Here is a 24,957-nt window from a genome sequence, read left to right as displayed (position 1 = left end):
CCTAGTACCACATATTGAGGCTAAGAATATACTCAACTTTATTTAATGAGATTTGGTCATATTCCAGCCAAAACAAATGTTCTCTCCTTCCACCACATAGAAGACATAATGCATGGATCTTAGAAATCCGTCACAAATGTCAATATGAATACCTGAACTTCATATCTTTGGGAAAAGGCCAAATCTCTCTAACAGCTTCTGGTTTCAACATTCTTCACTCGCCCTTAAGAGCAAGAAAGGTAGACACGTGTTTGGAAGATTTAGCGACATTATTTACTTTCTATTTAAATGTACAGTACAATGGTCACTAGATGCCAGAAGCCATGATTATCGAAGACTGAAGTTCTGGCTTTTGCACACTTACAGAACTGGAGGAGGAAAAGTGAGGGAAGAGAGGTGAAGAGGAAAGAAGGGACATTTTTTAAAAGAAGGTAATGAACAACACGGAAGAGATTTTAATCCATTAGCAGCATCCTGATGATAACATTTGACAAGCCTCCACTCCAAATATCAAGACCTATCTCCCGAGGAAGGGAAAGAATATGAACATCCCCTGGATACTGAGAACCTTTTATTTTCACAGAGCCCATCCACAAGTGACACTTCCTTCCAGTTTATGATGAGGGTTGCAGTTGTGCTCCTGAAATGATCATACTCTTATAAGCATCAAATCAAAAGAAAGAAATACAGGGAGGAGGAAAACACACCTTATTTTTTTAAAAATCCACATACACCTAAAATACATACCTCAAAAAACATAGCTTTCTTCCTAGCTTTTCTTTTTCAAAATTTCAAAGGCAGGACAAATGCCCGTAACAATAGGGAAGAGTTAGAAAAACTACAATATAAATATGTATTTTGTGGTCTTTGCTAAAACCTGCATTTGAAGTTATACTTCATGGTGGCTGCTTTAGAAATGTCAATGCCAGGACAAACTCAAACTTTCCATAATTTGATCTGTTGCCCAAGACTGATGTGGCACTCGTGTAACTGTTTTATTTCTCTTTTAGAAAACTATTGCTGATTGCTTCTACAATTTAAAGAATTCCAAATATGAATGAATATTTAGTACACTTTTGAGTGATCAGTGCAAACAAATATGCAGGAATTTAAAACAAACAAATGGCCTTTTCCCAACACTGAGAAGAAGCCTCTGGAATTATCCTTAACATATAAACATCAGTAGAAATATCTAGGAAAGTTACTCCTCTTTTTCTCCTTAAGCTGAAGTGAAGATATTCAGTAACCATTTTAAAAATACCAAAGCATGTTGATTGACTTCCTCTACCAATTAAATTTATTAGCTAATTGCTCAGTGTTCCACCCAATTTTTTTCTAGGACATGAGCTTTCAACTAAATCAAGGAACTATTAAAAAGAAAAGTGAAAATATGACAGTAAGTACTTAGTAAGTACTTAATATAGGTCGACTAGCTACAGTTTTATCTAATGTGTGTTCAATACGTATTTAATGTTTTTTCAAAGTTGCATTTTACATTATTTAATGAAGCTATACCTGGATGACTAAACTGATATTTACCTTGAGATGAAAGTCCAAATTAGACCCACAGTAAAGGTGTGTAAACAGCATCATTGATGCCACATGATCTACAGGAAACACACCTCTCTTCTTTTGCTGCTGTCTGTCATTTTGAGCCTAATTACACAGATTTTCCACAGATTAGTAGTCACACACACACACACACACACACACAACCTTTAGGAAGCTTACAGTCTATTTTAAAGGAATCAATGACTAGAGTGGAAATATTTTCCTCTGTGAATCTACATGTCCTATATAGTTGGAAGTAGATATTTATTCTAGTTTTCAGTTCCCAGAATTGACTTACTTTCCTTGTAGGGGTAAAAATACATGGTTTAGTGGCTTCTGCATGCTCACACACACACCACACACACTTCTGTCACTTACAAGAGAGATACTCTCTGGAGCCTGGAATTCTCCCTTCAGCAACGTACATTTAACCTCCATTTAGGTCAATGAGAACTACAGGCAGGTACGAGGGCCTGGGGAGTAGGAATTTTTAGCAGGTAATTGTTACTGAAACAGAGTGTAGAGAGCACCTCACAGAAGAATCAGAGGTGAATTCACCTTAAATCTTTGCTTTGAGCCAAGAATAACCTAAAACCTAAAGTATTCTTTCAAAAAATCTTACTTTATAATACTCAGAACAAAATAAGTTTCCATGAGTCCTCTGTTTCCCATTTCAACCCAGTATACTTTGTATTGTTACATTCAAGAAAAAAATAAATAAATTAACTACTGTAGGCCAGTCAATTTGTTGGAAATTCTCCATTAATCTAGAAAAGTACTTTCTCTCAATACATATGTTCAAAGCACACTCAGATCAAGTGGTTTAAAAAGAACTCTACATTTCTGGATCTCACCTAATTTTGCATTAAAAATGTAATAAATTTGCAAAATCAGGGAGTAAAGAAAAGTCTTACTAAACACTGGTTACAACCAGTAGTTTCCAGAGCTAGTTATGGATAAAATAAACCGAGTAAGGCCCTTTCTGAGGGAATGGTGGGGCATGTCACAAAATAGTAACAAGAATTGCTTAGGTATTTCATTTATCATTTTATTTATTCAGTTATTCAACAATATTTATTGAGTACTTACTGTGTTTCAGGCAATGTACAAGGTGCTAGGGATAGAGTGATGAGCAAAATGATGTCTTCGCTGAGCTTAGATTTTAGCAGGAGAGACAAGTATTAAATAAATATGGCACAAATAGTTGTGGGGGGATGATATTTTGAAATGTTAACTCGTATTTTCTATGTAGTTTCATGGGGCTTTTGGACCTTCCTGATTTAATTAACACCTTCTACAATTTCTACCTCTAGGAAAGGATGCCACAGCTTAAATAAATAAATAAACCAAATAAGTCTTAGCTTGGTCCTCAGGAAGAAGCAGGAAAATAAAATTCAGGTAATAGAAAATATATGAATTAATGAATTAGGACCACAATTGTACTCTATGCTGAGAGTACATTTCTGGGAGGATCATACTTTGAAAGCTAAGAAAGACCTCCAGCTCCCTGCTTCCTCCTCTATCTGGTCAGGCTGCAAATGAGGAAAGAACAGAAATCCTAGACTGGGTTGGGAATCCAGTGTGGAGAGACCATTGCCCCCTCCATGTGGAGTCTGAGATGCTGGAAGAGTGCAGGCTGCAAGGTGAGTTGAGGCAGGTGGACCTGAGTTGGTTCAGAGAGCTTTTTGCATCTCATGACAGAATAGTTCCCTTGTGCCAAAAAGATGGCAAAGGGCCCCTCAGAGACTCCTGTATCCCAGTGGACCACGGGCCTAGAAATCTTTTGCTCAGGGATCCAAGAGGTTCTTGGGAAAGAAGGAAGACAGAGAAAGCCACCAGACCTGAATGAGTTCAGCAGGTAGGACTCAAGATGTCTCTGTGAACTGGGCACTGAAGCCCAGGTCACCAGACAACTCAGAGGTTCTCCTCCTGGCCGTGACCCTGATCCTCAGGGCCCTTGTCTGAAGCCTTGGTTCTGTGTAAGCCCCTTGGGACTTAGATGCAATTCTGCTAAAGATTATTGTTGCCCCACATTCCCTCCCCTCGTGCATCCTTCTCCCCACCCACCTAGAGTCAGCCAATGACACTGGGACATGGGCCTTTTTCTTTTCTTGGGGACCCACCCATTCTAAACTCTCAATGTTTATTTTCCAACTTTCTTCATGCCCCCAGCCCAAGGAATTTTTATCTAATGAGCAAGAGGACATCTTGATTCTTTACTTATCGGGTAGTTTTCCAAATATTTTGCCCATGCCTTCAGTTCTTTTGACTTTCCCCAAAGAGCAGGATCTTGAAACCCGAAAGCTAAGACTTTACTTATTTTCACTTTGCATTTTGATGTGTTATCTCTTCCCTGAATTTTCTGGAAAGGACCAAAGGGTTCAAAGAAAGGGGAAAGTATCAGTTAATTTTTTAACACTTTAACCCTCCTAATTTTTTATATACAGTGTAATAAGCCATGAATAAAATTGCAGAATTAACGGAGAGTTTAAAATACGGTGAAGCAAACTCAGTGTATGAAAGAATTGTAAGGAATGAGAGAAGGAACAGAAAAAGAAAATAAAGAAAGTGTGTATTTTTGTTCAAATATGTGTGTTGGACCCGCGGGTGGAAGATGGCATCTGGGTTCAAAACTGTGGAACCTCTGGAGTATTACAGGAGATTTTTGAAAGTGAACTGCCGTCCTGATGGAAAAGAACTTGGTGAATTGAGAACCACAACTGTCAGTGTAGGTTCAGTTGGTACTGCAGATGGTTCTTCTGTAGTGAAGCTGGGAAATACTACAGTAATTTGTGGAATTAAAGTGGAATTTGGAGCACCACCAACAGATGCCCCTGATAAAGGATATGTTGTTCCTAATTTGCATCTATCACCTCTGTGTTCCTGGAGATTTCGGTCTGGACCTCCTGGAGAAGAGGTCCAAGTGGCCAGCCAGTTCATTACAGGTATCATTGAAAATTCAGATAATTCAGAAAGAGGACTTATGTATCTCTCCAGGAAAGCTTGCTTGGGTTCTATACTGTGATCTCATTTGCCTCAACCATGATGGAAACATTTTGGATGCTTGCACCTTTGCTTTGTTAGCAGCTTTAAAAAATGTACAGTGGCCTGAAGTTACTATAAGTGAAGAAACTGCTGTAGCAGAAGTTCATTGAAAGAAGAGAAGTTATTTGAGTATTAGAACTCATCGGTTGCAATTTCCTTTGCTGTGTTTGATGACACTCTGCTTACAGTTGACCCTACTGAAAAGGAGGAACATCTGGCAACTGCAACCTTAACAGTAGTAATGGACGAGGAAGGCAAGCTATGTTGTCTTCACAAACCAGGTGGAAGTGGACTGACTGGAACTAAACTTCAAGACTGTATGAGCCAAGCAGTTATAAGACACAAAGAAGTAAAAAAACTGATGGATGAAGTATTTGAGGGTATGAAACCCAAATAAACAACCACCACGTTTTCAAAACAGATTTGTAAAAGCTGTATTTGTTACACTGTGCACAAACCTTTTATACGAAAATAAATATCAAACTACATTCTTCTGAAAAAAACAAAAAAGTGTGTGTTGGTGAGGTCTGCATGCTTTGATATGACATTGAATAAATAGAATTGGTAGTATACACCATGATGTTATTTGAGATAGATCTTAGTGTTTGAAGAAAGACATGAAAAAAATCATGGAAGTGCTCTGTTGTAACATCAGATGAAATGAAACAATAATAGGTAAATAAACTTCTAAGCACTGAGATTTTAAGATGCACATCAATTTTTCAAATCACTATAAAAAAACCCCTACATTTTAATTGCATTTAGCAAAACTGCTGAATCCCAAAACAGGCACTGTCACTTCTAAAATCTTCTAAAAACTCCCACAGAGAAAAATACCCCACCTGTCCCAATGCTAATCTTCTCCCAGGGACCTCTCTCCCAAACTCACTTAGTGTTTTGGTCACAGGGTATAGATGAAGAGATAGTATGAACAGAGCCAATAATGTTTCACTCATTTTCATTTTATCAAGTTCACTAGTTTTTAAGGTAGCTACAGAAACAGAAGGCCCAACAAGAAAACACCAGAGACTCCTGCTAACTGTCCCTTGATAAACATAACTCATCGAAAATATGTGTGAATAGATGACATTTAAAAAGGCAAAATCTTGACTATTCTTAGCTCACAAATTCTTTGGAAGCTTCTTAAAGGAATAAGCTGGCAATGCTCTCACATTTCAATTTTAAAATGAAAGGAATCTCTGAACTTTCCTTCTTTAGCAACAAACTCCCTTAACCCCTTGCCCCACTCCCATAAAGAAAAAAAAAAAACACAACAGAATAGGTTAAGATCCTTAGTATACATACTCCCCTTTTTGCCTAGATCCAGGTATAACCTGGGATCTGGATTTATCCTTCATACCTCATTAGTCAAGTTTAACACTTTTATTTTCCTCTTTAGTTTAGATTGCATTTTCTCACGATTAAAAATGGATAGCTGTGGCTTGGAAATGGGAAACGACACCATCTACGAACTAGAGCAAAGTTGAAGACAACTCTAAATTTTTTGAAAATATTTTTGGTAATTCCATGATCTTTCCTGACAATTGGTTACTCTACCCTCACTGAATCCTGTGGTATAAACTTACACACCCGAAGTTTATGGTACAACAAAGTACAGCTTCAGAGCTAGTAGTAGCATTTTTTTTCCTTTTCTTTTTTTAATTGAATGGTCTTTCCAAGCAAGTCTAATTAGCTAACAGTGTTATAGCTCTGGAGTACTGAGTTCATTAAAGATATTCGGAGTACTGGTCCTGCAAAGCTTAGCTGCATGTGGCTATTGGATCACATATCTACTTTTCTGCCATGTAAGAAGAAAACATCTCAGAATATAACTATTAGTTGGCTTTGTGGTGTTGGGTTAGTGTGCCAGTCTGAGGTTAGAGCAGAGATGGGATCCCAAGCCCTGGGCTTTGTATTATATAGTATTGTATTTTTGATGTTGTACTTAAGGGTCAATTACTGTTTCCATTATAAACCCTGTTTTTCAAGGGTTTATAGCTCACCAATTTTCATTTTGGTATGCAAGCTGCATGAATACACAGGTTTTAAAAATAGCTTAAATTGAGCAGTGCCATTTTTAGATATAAAGCAGTAAAATATACTTTTCATTGGTTTCAGTTTGTTTTGGAAGTTTCCAATCTAAAAGTTTATTCTATCTTAAAATGCAAAAATGCGTGTTTTTTTTCATTCATTTTCATAACAACTTTGATGGTAAAAGGAAGCCAGAGTGGATATCAAATGACACTTCAAGGAGGAAAACAATTTAAAAATCTTTTTTGTGTGAAGATTTGTGGGTAGATGTCATTCCAGTCAATGTTCTTAAAAATCAATAAGCTAATCAATCAATATTCCCTGAGCATGAGCACTATTGCATGCCACTGTTGTGACAGGTACTGTGAGAAATGAAACAGCTCCCTGCCCACAATGTGTTTGAAATTCTAGTTAGAGAGAAATACAAAGACAGTAATATTAAGTATCAATAAAACAGCAACATACATGGAAGCATTTAAGTGATAAATCATGTGGCCAAGAATTTAAGAGGCAAAAGCAAAGCAATTCACAGAGTCGTGCAACTTACTGATGCCTTGCAAAAAGAACAAGAAATTCCAATGTATGGTAATTGCCCAGATATGGAAATTTACCCATCTAGGGTCATGCGGTCTTAAAAACTCTTTCCCTGACCATCAGAATTAGAATATCCCTACTTAAGGGCAAAGTTGTTCTCTCTGCCATACTGAATGTTTCCAAATCATAAAAGCAAATTTTCTCTTGCATTAATTTAAACTAAACTTCTTGAAATGGTCCTCTACACAAGCTATTTTCACTGTCACCCTACTCTCACTCCCCAACCTATTCCAGTCTGGTTTCCAGCAGCACTACACAGCTCATACTACTTTTGCCAAAGTTACCAATGACCTCCTGTTGCTGCTGCCAGTGAAGAAGGCTTTGCTTTTCTCTTTCACCTAAATTTATCTCAATTTAGAAGGAGGATACAGTGTTCTATCTTTTGTCTCATAATGACGTTTGTCACTTCTTGTTCTACCCAGCATCCATTCCCCTCCCCTTGCGATGGGCACCTCTCTTTCTCTTTCAGGGACCGCCCCATTGGTGTGGAGTTTTGGTGGGAGATAATGGTTGCTTCCCATCAAGGAAGCTGAAGGGCCAGAACCTCCTTCTCTTTTCCCCAGCTCAGGAAATAGTGCTGTAGGCAGGACTCAGCCAACTAAACACTTTCTCCTGGGACTTTAATGCCTGATCAAGTCAGGGTGTAGGGATGGTTAGACATCATATTCATGTACTGGCAGTGACAGAAGACCCCACAATTCTTGCTGCATTACACTTGTTATAGTTCATTCTATGCAGCTCCCCGGATCTCATTTTGTTTTCCAAAACTAGTTCTCCATTTTCTCTTCATTTCTGTTATCTCCAGATAGTCTTCAAGTAAATTTAAATTTTGCTTAAAATAGAAAGTCAGCCTCTGCTGCTTATAAACAGAATGTTAATAGATATAATTTCCAATGTTTGGCTCTTCTTTATAGCTTTTGCAGATTCATTTTCCACTGTCTATTCTTTATATGTTGCAATTCTTCCAGACACTTTGTAATGTCCCTTCTCATTTCACCCTCTGTTACCTACATGGGTTATTTTAACTACTCCCCTGACTTCAACTATTACCCACATGCTAATGACTTCTAAATCTAGCTAGTCATTCCAAATCTCTCCTCTGACCCTCATATTTCTTTATTTATGCCATTTGTTTTTTCATTTATTCTATAAATAACTTCTACTATGAGGCATATATATGATAGACAATGGAGAAACAAAGCAATATAGTTTTCCATTTAATGATCGTTAGTCTAGTGGATTCCATAATCTTGTGAAATGCATAATTCCATAAACTTTAACCTAATGGATGTCATAGTCTAGTGGATTCCATAGATGCTATGTAATATTCAACAACTCCACTTGGATATCTCAAAAATAGTGAATTCATCATCTTTCCCTGACATCTGTACTCAAATATTTCTCCTACCGGGATCCCTATTTCAATGAAAGTACTCAACTGCTTATACCAGGAACCTGAGCATTACACTAATTTTTCCTCTTCACTCCGTCCCCACCTCTGCACCAATTATTAAAGCTTGTTCATTCAGCGGTCTCAATATCTCTAGAATGTGTCCACTGTCTGTCATCACTTTTGCTGCTGCCTTATCTATATAGGCCTCCATTCCCTTTTTCTAGGATCAACACAACACTAGTCTTGGTTTTTATGTCAAAACTGCAGCCAGAGTGAACTTGACAAATTCAAGCCTATTTGTGATGATATTCTAGTTAAAACCCTTTGAAGACTCCATAATAATCTCAAAATAAAATGTAAGCTCTTTTCAAATCCCTTCCTTGTTACATTTCCAACCCCTCACGCATTGGCCTACAAACTTCTCACACTAGCTACTGAAATTCTCTCACATCAGCAAATGGATTGTGCTCTCTCTCTCAACTCTCCTTCTACTCGGCATATCTTCCCAGTTTCATATGAATTCCAACCAGGTCAGCTCCACTCATTGCTTAGGTAATTTATCTCTCCCTCTGAAGGCTTACTCTTCCTAAAAGACTGGGTTATGCCCATTTTTACAAATTCTTAAAACATCTTGTTTTCTCCACATCCTAACATTCATTACTCTGTATCATTAATTACCATGTTTTATGGGTAGATTTCACTAGAATGCAAGGCATTTGAAGGTAGAAATCATATCTCTTTCTACATTGTTTTACCCATAGCACACGGCAGATGATCCATAAGCATTAGCTAAACAAATGAATCTTAACGTTGCATTATCAAAAACTCAATATCAAACTGTACAAAAATATTTTGTTTTTGTCCAAGCTTTAAATACACTGGATTGATCTGACCATTGACAGAGTTATCTATCTGAAAAGTAGCGTACTTATGTTTATATGCTGTGATCTGTTGCATCAGTTACAGATGATGAAACAACAACGGGTTCCAGATGTGTCCTCCAATCATACCTCAGCTGTACCACGCAACACACTAACAATACTTTATTTGCTTTGACATTAGTATGCTTCTGAAAATATTTTAGAATCCACTAGGATTGGCTACTTAAGGATTACAGAAATCCAGGACCCCAGATATGTAATTACATCCCTCATAAGGATCCTAAGAACCTATATTTTTTCCATTCCCACTTCCTTATCCTTTTCTTTCTTAACCTTCTTCAAAGGTAACGAAAAGTGGTCCTGAGAAGAGATCTAGGGTGAGAGAATGTTCTCCCTCAGGTATACATAAAAGATCATTAAGATCTGAAGCTATCTGAGCCCTAAAGCATAAATCTAAAAGATTTATTTTGAGCTGGAGAAGAAGAATTGGAAGAGAAATAGTATTGAGTACCTAGTATGTGCCAGGTGCACTGAACTCATATGAGGTAGGTGGATAGACATACAGCCTCAACACATTATAGACCAACACTGTGATACATGAGGATACTTGAGGGTTCCTGAGACCTTTTCAGGGATTCTACAGAATCAAAACTATTTGCACAATATTTTTTGCCTTTTTAACCCTCATTCTCCCATGTCTATAAAGTGAAGTTTTCCAATGGCTACACACTATTTGATATGACAACAAACTGAATGAAGAAGCAAATATGAGAACCCAGACATTAAAGAGATTTGCTAAAATATAAAACAGTGCCACTCTTCTCACTAAATATTTTTGTTTTGGAAAAAGTCGTTACTTTTTCCAAAAAACAGTTTAATGAAATGGTTTGGTTGTTTTTTAAAATAAATTAATAAATACATGTTTTTAAATGTCAGCTTAAATTTCTATTAGGGTAAAAACTGAGAGATACAACACCCTATTACTGAATGCCCTCAATAATTTTTTAGTAAAACAAGGTTATTGAGACCAAAAAGCTTGAGAATTGCTGGCATAGACAGTGGAATAATCATAAGAGAAGGCATCTAGCCATCAATGATACCACAATGAACAGCACTGCAGCTGAAACAAATCCAAGTGTGGGTGATGACCAGTTTTGACTTAGTGCCCCATTTGGCCATCTCTCAGTCAGTCTTCCAGGACTGCAGTGCTAGGATAAAGACAGAATCATAACCAGTACAGCCATGTAAATGTAAGCAGTAAGCTTTCAGTAAGTGGTTGAGGACATTCCTTGTAGGACTACATTGCCCATTCTCTTGGATCATCAATTCAAAACGCATTGTTATTTGATGTTATGGAAGTCCACTTTATTGGACATAGCTCTACTGTGCATTAAATTTTGTTTGAAGTATGCGTAAATTAAAGAAAATCTTTGCGTACTTATCTTTCTCCATTGTGTTTGTAGGTGTGCTGTTTCAGCTAACTCTCAACACTTACTTGGGTATCATGGCAAGAAGGTGTGCAATCAATGTTTGTAAGCTAATCAACTGATTAATTCTTGCCTAAATCCGGAAGAAAGCATCACTTCATTCTTGGTGGACTAGCCTATCAACCACGTAGCAACTTACTTCTATGAGTAGAAGTATTCAACTATGCTCTTACTCAATGTAACCGTCCCATATTCTGAAGGAGTGAATACAAGGTCAATGCAAGTGTCCCCACTGCCTTGGGAGAAGATTTCAGGGTTTCTTTTTTTTTTTTTTTTTTTTTTTTTTTGCGGGCTTCTCACTGTTGTAGCCTCTCCCGTTGTGGAGCACAGGCTCCAGACGCGCAGGCTCAGTGGCCATGGCTCACGGACCCAGCCACTCCGCGGCATGTGGGATCTTCCCGGACCGGAGCACGAACCCGCGTCCCCTGCATCGGCAGGCGGACTCCCAACCGCTGCGCCACCAGGGAAGTCCAGGGTTTCTATTTTTAATAGACTTTTCCTAAGAGTAGCAAAGCCACCATGAAAAGAACAGTTAATGAAACTTGTTTTCTTCATTACCAAACTTAATATAAATACTTCCACATGAATGTTCTTTTCTCTTTTTTAAGTTATTCATGAAGTCTATCTTTGCTAGAGTTGCGGGGGTGGGGGGGTGATATACAAGAATAATCTCAGAAATTATTGCAACAGGAGAGAAGTAATATAATATTTTAAACCCCAACTAATATAAGGAACAATTCATAATCCCCCCAAAACACAATACAATAAAATTAAGAATGAAGGTTAATCCTTAATTTGACCTACATTAAATAATTATCATGTAGAGGTAAAATCAGATCATTTCAAGGTCTCCAGAAGACTTCAGTTTAAGTAAATGAGATCTTAGATTTTACATTCTGACATCACTTGCTTTTATTTTTCCCTCTGGTACAAACTCGCATCAGGATCCTTTTCCTGTGCAATTAGCAAGATAACTGTCTTACCTAACTGACAATGCCCCTTTTCATTTTGGGGTCTGCAAGCATTTGCCACTTACACTCAGATCATGTTTTTGTGATAGGCCACAGAGCAACTTTCTTTAAAGCTATCAAAGCCTTCCTCATTATCCTTTATGGGCTGTGCAGAAAACATCTCAACTACTAGACATTTAACTGGAGTGCAGTAGAATGGGTTTGCTGGCCCTCTCCAGTTCCTTGGGTAAAAGCTGTGTTCGTAATCAGTGTCTGGTTTTTTAAATCACCCTCAAGAGGTTCCTTCCGGTCCACTTCAGTTCCCTTTTTAGTGTCCCACTGATTTTCCAGACTTTAGGAACGTGTCCTTAACCGCCCGCTTTTTCAATGGCTCTCTCCACTGAATGCTAAAGGAACACTTTGATACTGCAGACATTGAGAAAGGAATATCTTGAGAAGTAACACACCATTTATAACAGTACAGTTTACAATAGCATTTCCTACAGAAAGAAGGTGCCTTCTCAGAAAGAGAAGGATGATTTTTGCACCCCATTTAGTTTCAAAACTACAAGCAACACCCTTGTTTCTTGTCAATAAAAAGGAAGATAGAGTAGAGTAGCAATCACAATACATAAAAGATATTATTTGTCCCCAGAGTGCATACCAAACTGTAACTCACTCAAAGAGCTTGCATGAATTATGAATGGCAGGAAGGCGCAGAGAGGAACTTAGCACAGACCCACCCCACACTGCTGTTACACGAATATTTTATAGGCAGAGAAGCCACATGAACTATGTGATGAGATGGCAAAGGTATATATTTTATGTTTAATTCCCATCCTGCTCTAAATCTCATTTTAAATAATATAGGGACACTACAGAAGCTGTGCATCTGAAAATATAATATTGATTAAATTTTAATAGCAAATAAGCTAATCAGGATAAAATCTGAAAAACCTCATGGGAATGGTGGGATTTTCAAAAAGATGTCCCCGTGGCCCCCAAATAATAACAAAAACAAAAGCAAATGAAGAACAGAATACACTGCGTTTTAAACTGGACACAGAAGTGGAAGACAGAAATATAAGGAAACCTGGGCATTTATGTAGCATTTGGAAAGGTAATGGTGGGCACTAAAGGACTCTGCTTTGACCTGAAAGTCAGGGGCAAAGCCATTATCGTTTCTGTTGCCTAGATAAAGGGTATTCATGTTGTAATGTAACGTATCGGTATATTGTCCAGTTCTTTTTTAGACTCTGTAATAAAAAATTGTAGTCATTTTCCAAAGAAAAGCCATAGAATGATCAGATCACAGCTCTATAAATAAAAATATGCCAGAGACTTTCAGTCTTGTCTCAGAATACAGTATTCATGTGTCCTATTTTCTTATTTTTTCCCTCTAGCATTTTCCTTGAGGTTTTTTTGAACTAAATAATCAGGAGGAATTGGGAGGGGAAAGGGGGAAAGAAACCTTTTCCTTCTGCAGAAAAAAATGGTTGTATAGAAGAGTTTTTTACATACACACGCGCACATACACACACTCACACGTACCTCAAAAAGGAAATAGTTGAGCTGAAACAGAATCATTATCATGAAGTCTGTGTTAGGAAAAAGAGGAAAAAATATAAGGGCGAAGACTCATCTGAATGATCCTAGTTAAGGGCCTTACCAAGGAGACAGCTTAAGTTATCTTTGAAAACTGGTGAGTCGCCCTGCTTGGCTAAGTATGAATTGAATGTTCCCAAAGTAACATTGCACAAATAGGGATACCCTTCCATTTCACACTGCTCTTTCTCGAAATAGCAACACCATTTAGCAATATTTCATATCAAGACAATTGCACTGTAGAATTATTATAGTCTTAGTGCTTCATTAAAATTAAAAAAAGTTAAATCCCTGTTTTGTTGAACACAAGAAATGAATGGTAAATATTGATTTAGAGTGAATGCAAACATTTCCCTAGGAGTGGATAATTACTGCCTTTCTATGCAAAACACTTATATTTGAAGAAGCACTTCACTTACTTTGCCATGCGGTATACATTCTTTAGTACATTTTAAATTATACGTTGTCCTGGACAATGTCTGCTCTATAATTTCTTGTGTCTCTACACCAGAGTCAGTATGTAATTTTAAACTACCAAGTTTCTGCCAACTAGGAGAATAGGCTTAACTCTCTTTGCTGGGTTCACAAATACACAAGGAGATCTGGAAAGACACAGGACTGATGATCTCAGACCTGGAGAGTTTGGTCTCTTTTTTCAGGCCAACAGAAATGCCACTAGTAACTGGCCACGGACTTACAAAGCAGAGACTAAATGGAATATAGAATTCATGTACCTAAGCCAGTTTATAGCCCATCTAAAAGATATGAATTAAATAATTAACATTAGAAATTTTTGATGAATGACTAGTGGTTTGGATACTTCTTATAGAAAGGTCTAGTTAAATAAGGGACCATTATACTTCAGAATATATCTCTTGTCAAAATTTTTTATTATTGTAGTTTTATCCCTCTGCCAAGATATTTGCAGCATAAGTTTATTTAAATTATGTAAAGGAATTCATTTTAACCATTTCAATGTCACCTATGTAGATGGTGATTTAATTCAGCAGTTATGTTAGAATACTTTTAATTGTACAGAATATACAAAGCTTATATTTGTATAAAAATATTAAATAGTACAAAGTTATAAAAGATCATGTATATCATGGTATTCATCATTTTTACCTGTAAATTTGCCATTCACTAAAGTAATAAAAATACTTGCAAAATCATCTCATATTAAAGTACTCATCATTCTATTCTGTTTCTATGAAATTGGCTTTTTTTTTTTTAAGATTCTACATGTAAGTGATAACATATAGTATTTGTCTTTCTCTGTCTGTCTTATTTCACTTAGAATATGCTCTCAGAATGGTTGCCAGGAGTTGGGGGGCAGGGAAAAGGGGGAGATGTAGGTAAAAGTGTACAAACTTTCAGTTAGAAGAAGAATAAGTTCTGAGGATCTAAGAAACAGCATGGTGACTATAGTTAGTAATACAGTATCGTATACTTAAAAGTTGCTGGGAGTAGATTTAAGCATTCTCATTACACATACACAAAAAAAGTAACTACGTAAAGGAATGGATGTGTTAATTATCTTGATCTTGGTAATCATTCTACAGTGTATAGCAAATCATCACTTTGTACACCGTTAATACAGACAATTTTATGTCAGTCAGTCCTCAATAAATTTGGAGAAAATTATAAATAAATAAATATGTACATAAAAATTTAAAAGATTAAAGTATATGAAGAAATGAAAGCAAAAAAATGCTAAATTTGGAGTAAAGCTACTCAGTGGGAGATAAATGAGATGAGACCAAGGGATTGTTGATGTGCACAGACTGGTTACGTGTCCTGCTTCCATAGAATCTTCACATTCATATATTGTGAAATTTAGTCTCATTTGTTCTCTCTGGTTTCAAACTGCATACAACCTCCTACCTTTTGGATATATTAAAGATTACAACATAGGAAAAATGAACTCTAAGAGGAACAAAACAGTTTCAGTGGTTATACCAACTATGAGTGTACTTGAAGAAGATTCATCAAAGTTTCAACCTTTTGCATGTCATGTAGTGTCTTGTGGCATCCACTGTGCTCTCTTCTGTTTATACCCCCTCCCATTATTGGCTTATTTTAGGCAAACTTGTCTGAACACAGGAACTGCCTGGGGAATTCATTAAAAATGATTCTCAAGACCTTATTCCAGAGAGTCTGACCCAATGAGTCTGGAACAGGGCCCAGGAAACTTTTTTTTTTTAATGCTCCAGATAATTTTATGATTAAGTTTGGCAAACACAGTTCTAGACCTTCATCTAACCCGTCCTCTAAACTCAATTTTATTTTTAATCAGTGTGGGCAATATTTTCACTAGCCGTACTTGAGGAGGAAAGGGGGAAGCCTACTCTCCATCCTGCTCAGTGAGAAATATCCTCACTGTTCCTATTTCAGTGTAAAAGGAAAGCACAACTAGGATTGACTTTAAGTCATACCAAAGTAAAACTAATTAATACCAGCCCTATTTCTTGATGGAGGTTTTGATAGAGGTGTGTTCTAAGGAACAGGGAGGTCTGAGTTACTCAAGTGCAGATTGAAAAGGATGTGGGCACAATAAATTGACAAAGAACTGAGAGGGCTGGATGGAGAGAAAACTGATAAATTACCTAGGTCACAAATGAGACTGAGCTCTGTTCCTTGGAAATATACTAAATCTAATAGTTGTCTGAGAACACACTTAATCTGCAAAAGACTATGAGGATTGTACTGATGTTAATTTTAAAAAAAAAATGCAAATGACAACTTAATACTTCAGCAGAAATTATGAATAGAGACATAATTCACTAGCACATAGTAAAAAGCTTAAATGCCAGATTTGATCACAACCATGTGAGTCAAATCCAACTTCGATTGTGTCTCTGCAAGTGGTATCAAGAGATGTTTTGGAAGAGAATGGAGTAGATATCCGAGATGACAATACTAAGGTAAACAGCATTGATGAACATCAGAGGTATTATAACAGTAAATAGTCAAATTTTAAAAATCATAAAGACAATAAATGGGTATGATAATGTGTTTGACCTTGTCCATTATGCCCCTCCATATTCCATCACTCTAACCAGTGAATTGTGTAGAAATGTTTGGCTTCTTTAGTGTATTTCTTAGCAGCATAGACAGCAGGGGAGCTGTGGGCAACACACACCAACACTCTTACTCAAAGAAGAAACCCCCAGAACAGGTTCTACAATCCAGCCCTTGACTCCAGTCATTCACTGGTTTTAGAAACTCCCTTACTTTATCTAATCTAAGCTACTACTGACTGCAACACACTTCCCAATTTCCACAATGTTAAAAGGTGAAAAAAAAAATGTGCATCTTACAATCAATAATATGTGAAACTCTTAGAGAAAAAAAGTAAAACAACAGACAGCCTCCTGAGGTTTTAACGGTGTTTATCAAAGAAACTCAAAGTTAGGCAAATAAAGTTCTGGGGGAATGGTCCACCCCCAAGTCAATCCCCAGGGCACTGATACCATGTGAGGATGCCATGAGCTGCTTACAATCACTCTGTCACAGCAGGAGAACCTTCGCCCTCTCAGATGAGGTTACGATAAACAATGCACGAGGGACATCTCTCAGAGCAGATCTCAGAGCAGCCAGATTGGGGACCATGGAATCCTCTCCACCACCAGAAGGAAGAGACCCTGCTGATCTAGTCTAACAGAATATGGTATATGCCAACAAATCTTGACCACTGTACAGTAAGTTGTTTCCCCTCCTCTTTTCTAAATGGTAGTCTTAATGGATTTATCCCCTTTTTCCTCTTCCTTTGTTTGTGGAGAAGGTAACTGAAAATACCATTTAGCACTCAGTGAATGAACCATGAAATTGCTACATCTGCGTCAGACTCCGAGAAAATACACATCCCTCAAAGATTCTGAACTTGGACCTGGGATGCAGTAAGAGAGTGAGATTTGAGTTTTATCTCTTTTGGAAGGGGTAAATGTGTTTATAATATACAGGAAGGTTGTATTATTTTAGTCAAGGGCATTACAAAATTGTTCATATATAAAGAGCATATGTAGAGAAAAATTGGCCACAAGTAGTTACTTGTGAGTTTACATCTATTACCGATATTTGGGGGAAAATCTAGCTTTCACTATGGGAATTGTCTCTGTGCCACATCATTTTGATATGTTTCCTCTAAGATTGCTAGCTGTAAGATCACCTATGCTACAGGGCATCTTCCATCATGTGGAGACAGCTTGCCTAGAATGAATCCATCAGAGAGGAAAGTAAATCTTGGAGAGTGGTTGGAGAGAGTAAAAAAAAAGTGTGTGTGTGAGTGTGTGTGTGAGAGAGAGAGAGAGAGAGAGAGAGAGAGAGAGAGAGAGGGAGGGAGGGAGGGAGGGAGGGAGGGAGGAGGGGAGAGGGCAGGAGAGAAGAGGAAAAAAGGAAGTCAGAATTCCTAGAAATATGAGAAATTATAGAAGAAAGTTCAAGTTGGTTTTCTGTCACTGGCAACTGAAAGATGCCTCCTTAATACAGAATAAATTGTCTTGATTCAAATTTCACAATAGCTTTGCAAAGGTGGGGACAAATAAGAAAACTGTTATTGTCTCACTGTGGTTAAATCAGTGAGAGTGGAAAGAGAAAGCAGATCTCATCTCCTACTTCCAGGGGGAAGCTGAACCTAAATTTATCACAATACACAACCAGGAAATATCCTGCTAATGAGGTCAATATCAAACAGCCATAATAGCTAACACTTGTTGAATTCTCATCATGTGCCAATCATTACACTATTAATGATATATTTATATTAACCTCTTCCATCCCCTCAACAACCAAATTAAGTAGTTTTACTTACTCCATTGTACAGATGAACAAACTGAGGCTTAGAGAAGATGAACAATTTGCCCCAGGTCACACAGCCAGCTGGGATTACAACCCAGGCTCTTTGCCCTTACTCATCTGTTCCCTTAACCACCATACTCAACTTGGGACAAGTATAGTACTTCCCAAACACCAATGGAATTCTTGTATTTATCTTTCTCCCCTGTCCAAGTCCAGAATGAGAGAAAAAGTGTTTTCCCTCTGCCAACAATACCACTAACATTGCTACATTGACATTATTCAGCAAATTGCTTTCACTTAGTAAGCATGGTGAGAACTCCCTGCCTAAACATTAGAGACGGTTTTCCAACAAGCACAAATCCAACTAGAAATAGACCAAAATATTCAAAAGTAGAAGTGGAATTTATTATTATTAATTCCACTTCAAGATTTATTTCAAGACCTGACTGACTGTATGTCAGTGTTGGACACCAGAACAGAATCTAATTAGCCTGGCTGTTATTCAGCATCGATGCTCAGACTTACCCTACTTGAGCCCTTGCGGCAGGACACGATTTCAGAACGCTGAGGGTTCAAAGGAATGTCACCTCTACAAACAGCGTTCTTAATGTCAAAGGATAAAGCATCACAGTTGTGGGGAAAGTTGTACATCTCCCAGGAAAATATTCATCAGCTACCCAGCTGGTCATTCCCTTTGCCTTTGGCTATTTGGACATATTTTAGTAAAGATACCCACAAGATCTCCAATCTTAACTGTAAAGCTTGAGAAAAAATGTCCAGTGAAAGTTGTTTTCAGGTGTAATAGAAGAAACTCCTTTTAACTCCTTTGCCTCAAGATTTACATAATTGTAAGGGCAAACAAACCAAACGATAAAAAAAAAAAAAACCAGGTACTACAGATTAGAAATGAAAAGTAAACCAGCGCATGCCAGTTTCTTGCTACAAGTTCCAGCCGATACCAAAGTCAATGTGACTAAGATGTAGTGTGGAGAGAAAATCTCCCAGGATAATCAAGGGATATACTTCCAAGTCTATTTCCCCCACAGAACTGTTTTGTTTTCTCACATCAATGAGCTAGAATAAAATGTGGATCCCATGATCAAGCTGGCAGAAGTCATGCTCCCTACCTGGATGCTCGAAAATTGTAAATCACAACTTTACAAGGATTTAACTTTTCCCTTTCCAAAGTAATCAAATGTTGTGGTGAGGGGGCCACTAATCATGACAAAAAATATACTGCAAATGCTTTCTTTTGGTGCCAAGTCCAATAAGTTCTCTGAGTGAAATTAAATGCACGATCTGATTCCAAACCACAGCTTCCCTTGGGGATGTGCAAATCTCAAGAGGGGGCTGAAAGGCCAGTTTTATCAAAGCCCAGGGTTACACCCATGTTTTTCAAGTTTGTTTTTTTTTTTTTTCCCTTTTTTAACTACTGCCTGTAGTATAAACGGCTCAGGCCCCTCTGCTTTCCAGCCTTCATAGTCAAATCAGCGCTTCATACTTTCCACATTCGGCCTCTAAAAAGTGGGCCAGTCCCTGACTTCTCTTAGTTTCTCACAGTTTTTGTTTATTTTAAGAGATTCTCTGCTGAACTCCAGGGAAGGGGGAAAAAAGGGAGGGAGAGAGAGAGGAATCTGTTATGTTGTAAGCAATTACTGGCTCCATCTCTTAGATCTGCAGTATCACAGGAATTAGAGATGGAAAAGACCCATTAGGTCATCCTGTACACCCTGGGCCAGCACAGCGCTATTCCCTACTGTAGATTATCTCTTCTGAGAGTTTTTAATATGTTTAAAGGGAAGCCAATGATAACATGGTTTCACTTTATTTCTTTTGGGGCTTTGTTCTGTCCAGTCTGCAACATGCCATTTCTATGGATGGGCCCAGGGTGACTCTTCAAAGGACATTTGACTGCCCATAAGAATTAAAACAACATTTGTGCTTTCCAATAACTATGATCCATAAGTTCAGCATGGAAGCATTCATAAAAACAAATTCTAAACAGCCAATGTTTAGTCCCAGGGATGGAAATGTGACATGGAAAAAACTGTACATAGACATAGTCTATATATCGAGTACATAATACCACAAATGTAACTGTGTTAGTGTGCATACATGCTCACATAAAGTGCACACAACTACTCATCATTACCCCAGAGTGTTTCTGTTTCCTCAGAGTTGTGCCCAAATGCTGCATAATTCACGAAAATGTGATCCAAAATATTTAAGGTTATGTTTCTCACAATTTTCTTCGGATCTCTCTTAAGTCACGCATTTTAAATGTCAACTTGCATAGAGAAATATTTAATTTCAAAAATACTCCTCCATTGGGAAATTCTTTAGCTCTTCCTTAAGTAGCTTTGCTTTTTTTTCTCCTTCGTTCTTATCCTAAGGTAACAGAGTGTTTTGGTCTACTTTTGATGTGCCAGCCTAGGTACCCTTAGCTGAGAGACTACCAGTCCCATCCCTCGGGAAAAGAAATACAGTGTGAGGGGGCTTCCCTGGTGGCGCAGTGGTTGAGAGTCCGCCTGCCGATGCAGGGGACACGGGTTCGTGCCTCGGTCCGGGAAGATCCCACATGCCGTGGAGCGGCTGGGCCCGTGAGCCATGGCCGCTGAGCCTGCGTGTCCGGAGCCTGTGCTCTGCAACAGGAGAGGCCACAACGGTGAGAGGCCGGCGTACCGCAAAAAAAAAAAAAAAAAGAAAAAAGAAATACAGTGTGAGGGAGACCTAGCATGAAGAATGAACACATTGTGTGCTCTTAAGTGACTACCATCTTAATCCATTGGCCTTGAAGGCTATCTGTAGGAGATCAAATCAATATTACTATTTGAAAGCATACGATTTTGTGCTGGGATCATAATCAATCCTGATAGAATATGTATTTTTTCTTATAGCATGTTCTAAGTTATATAGTATTTTTGCGGTATAATGCAGAATATATTTTCATTTGAATATGTTTAATAAGCTGGCCCATCTTTGATATGTGTGGTAGATAAGAATGATTTCTCACTGCTCTACTAGGAGGCAGGGTAGTTTATTAATCAAGAGTCTGCAGTATGGACCTTTTACAGGGTTTGTGATTGTGGGTACTACCAGTTACCTTTCATTTGATCAGTGGTTTATATAATACTCTTCAAGAAAAAGAACCTAACTTATCCCAAAACAAATGTATATGATAGAGGGGTTCACTTTACTTTGTGTAGCTTAAAGAGTACAACTAAATTAGAGAACTTTAGAGGAAGAAAGCTTGGGCTCCAAAACCCATCAGGTTCTTCCCATCCTTGCTGGGGAAGCCGTTGAGTTTTTCCTCCCTTGACAAGGGCTCTTCTCATGACTGTTTCCTAGGAATACTCCTTCCCTTCAAAGATGCCCTCTCTGACCACTCTGGCTATTGGGGATCCCCCATTAAGCCTCTTACAGAACCCTCCTTATTTAACTCTAATAAGAATCAATTATTGCATTGTTCATTTATGGTTTAGCCAGCTCCCTAAAGAGTGGCATGGTGTTCGAGTTAAGGGCATAGGCTCTAAAACCATCACCCCTGGCTTAAATTCCTGCTCTGCCGCCTATTAGCTGCTTCTCTTTGGCAAGCTACTTGTACTCTCTCCCTTACCTGTAACTGGGGAAAATAGAGTTTCCACTTCACAGGCTTGTTGCAAGGAGTAAAGGGGCAAAAACTTGTAAAGCCCAAGGTAACTAACACGCAGTGTGCTCCCAATAAATATCAGGAGCTATTGCTTTAGTATTATTTTCCTTTGTGTTTCAAAGCCTAGTTTAATGCCTGGTACATGACTGGCACTCAATAAATGTGTATTAAAGATGTGAAAGAATGGACATTCTGAAGAATGTTCCTCAGCGGAAAATTCCAACCATGGGAGCTGTTGCTCTTTGTGGTCATAAATACCTGTCAGTCAACAAAATTGCTGAAAGAACTTTTAGAAAGATTTTAGAAGTCATTCCATAATAGTGTGGGAGATGTAGCTAATCACTAAGATTTCTTCCAAGTGGAAGATGCTGATATTGATCTAAGGTTGTGCTCTCACCACTTCCCCTCTTTGGGTCCTAGTTTTCTCAAAGATAAAATAAAGGTTTTTGACTAGATCATCTCTAGGGTCCGTCCTATTCTAATATTCTATGATTCTATATGTGAGCCATCTGACTCTTGTTATTACTTTTTTTTTCTGCAAAAATTCCCATAGAATAGTTTTTCATTTGGCAACCAAAGTAACTTGGTTCAAACAGCACCTGGAACAGAGTTATTCTACCCCAGGGTCAGGGAGCCCTAACAACGGGTGACTGTGCTGTAGTCACTGCCACTTGGTGACAGGAACATAAACAGTCCATTTCCCATGCCACCTCTTTCCACTACCATATTCTCTTTCACTTCCCACCTTCCGCAGCAATACAGACTCGCCTTATGCATCTCCAAAACACAAGAATTCCACCCACGCAGCACTGCAGAAATTAGAGCCAGAAAACCCCTATTAGGTCATGCAAGCCACACCCCTTCTAGAGCAGGAACATCCTCTTCAACTAACATTTGAGCTCTCCTTCTGGCTCCAAAATGTGGCCAAGCTTTAGTGATTCCTGGATATGGTTTGAATAACAGTTTATAAGCATTCTGGGATCCTTTGAAAATAAAGGTTCCATATAAAGTTATCTTACTATTTTGTTCATTATAAAGTGGTTTTGTTGCTGTTGTTTGTTAATCTTCCTGGGAGTAGTCACAAGAAGATTTCTCAAAGAAGAAATTGTACCAGCAAGCCTTTGACCTGATTTTTATCAAATCTGATAGCCAGCCATTAAGAACCTAGCTGATTAAAGCCCTGATTGCCCTGTTGTAAATGTGCAATAAAAAAATAGTTTGGAAAACAATTAAAATATTTAAAGTATACGTGTTAATTATTGCTAATATATTTGCTCACATTTTCATCAAGTTAAATTATATATTTATCATCAATGTAAATTGTTTATTTTTAATCGTATAACAATGCTTTATTGCCTTTGGATATGAAGTCTTATAACTGTTAATTTGCTAAACGTTCAACATTTTTAAAATGTTTGCCTGTTTCATTGTGCTGAACATACAAATCCAACTTATTACTCCAGGTGACAAGAAAGCCAGCTGATTAACACAAATGTCAAACACCACTGGGGATTCAACCCAAATCCTTGGCTACTATCCAGCCACTCCTCTGGCTCATAGACAATTTCATTATTTCTCTGTTAGAAAGGGAACATGAGGGTGGGAAACTGTCCTAGATGACACAGTAAGTAGGACTCCGCATTCTACTTAAGGCTTTCTTCTCTTGAAGAGCTTAAGGCAAATAGCCTAGGATAATATTTCTTTTTACCATACACACAAACAAAATTAGCATTACTGTACCCATTTTACAGAGATGAAAGCTTGATTGTAGAGAAACAGGGCCACTGGTCATTGTTACCCAAATCATAGTGGAGTCAGAGAAGACCCAATATCTGTCTCCTAAGTGCTAACGCATCTTCATATCCAAATAACCACATTTTCTTAATGAATCACTAGTAGTAGGATCTACAAAGCACTCTGCAAAATGTAAAATGCTACTAAAATGTATAATAGGCATAAAGTTCTGAACTGGGATAGATTTTTTCTCCATCTGAAACTATATTAAAAAGAAGAATTATTATAAGGAGTGGTACTAAACTCAACATATTATTAAGAAATTGCTGTTATTTAAGATAATATAATAGGTTCCATATTTATCAATGTTTCATAAACTAAAGATAATTTCCTGAATTTACAAAAGCTGCTATTCACATTGGAAAGCTCTGGATAATTGCTGTCTATCTGACACAGGAATAATAATGCAGAGGAACCCAATTGTGGGCCATAGTTGGAATAAACCTCAACTTCCAAAACTTTCCAGTGAAACAAACCCCAGAGGGGGATAGAGACAGATATACACCACTGCGAGATTTCAATTGTCAAGTTTTCAGCAAAACTAGAACAAGTTTTCAAAATAACAAAAAAAGGGGCTCAAAGGATAAATAGCTATTGAAGGGAGTACTAGGAACACAATTTTCGGAACAGATTAGGAGGACATAGAATGGGTATAAACTAACAGAAAGTATTTTAAGGTTATATTGAATATGGGGCCAAGTGAAAAACAAAAGGAATACAACAGGTTCAGCAGTTTTAAAACCTTAATTATAAATGAATAGATCAGTGTGGGAGGATGTCAAGATTTCCTTAAAAGAAAGCATTCTGCATAGAAATGCAGCAGTTGAAGGCAATATAAAAACAGTAGCATTGGGCTTCCCTGGCGGCGCGGTGGTTGAGAGTCCGCCTGCTGATGCAGGGGACACGGGTTCGTGCCCTGGTCCGGGAAGATCCCACATGCCGCGGAGTGGCTGGGCCCGTGAGCCATGGCCGCTGAGCCTGCGCGTCTGGAGCCTGCGCTACGCAACGGGAGGGGCCACAACAGTGAGAGGCCCGTGAAATGCAAAAACAAAGAAAAAACAGCATTTATGCCATACTCACCAAGATACCTATTTCTCCATTTAACACATTTGCCCATTTAAACATAGACACCACCTCATGGTGAAAAACACTATTAACCTAGAATTTTTGAATTTTAGGG

The 24,957-nt window shown here is 38.0% G+C and overlaps 1 protein-coding gene and 1 pseudogene across 33 annotated transcripts in view; one reads left to right on the top strand and one right to left on the bottom strand.

Moving 5' to 3' along the window:
- Nucleotides 1-24,957, bottom strand: part of LOC307187576 (uncharacterized protein) — a 791,299-nt gene that overhangs the window by 249,096 nt on the left and 517,246 nt on the right. The window lies entirely within an intron of this gene.
- LOC307187723 (exosome complex component RRP43-like) lies at nucleotides 4,156-5,151 on the top strand (annotated as a pseudogene). The gene has a single exon. The product of its transcript is annotated as an exosome complex component RRP43-like (transcript).

This window comes from Stenella coeruleoalba (assembly GCF_951394435.1).
Source record: "Stenella coeruleoalba genome assembly, chromosome: 6".
NCBI classification, from domain to species: Eukaryota; Metazoa; Chordata; class Mammalia; order Artiodactyla; family Delphinidae; genus Stenella; species Stenella coeruleoalba.
This window is presented reverse-complemented; position numbering and strand designations above follow the sequence as displayed.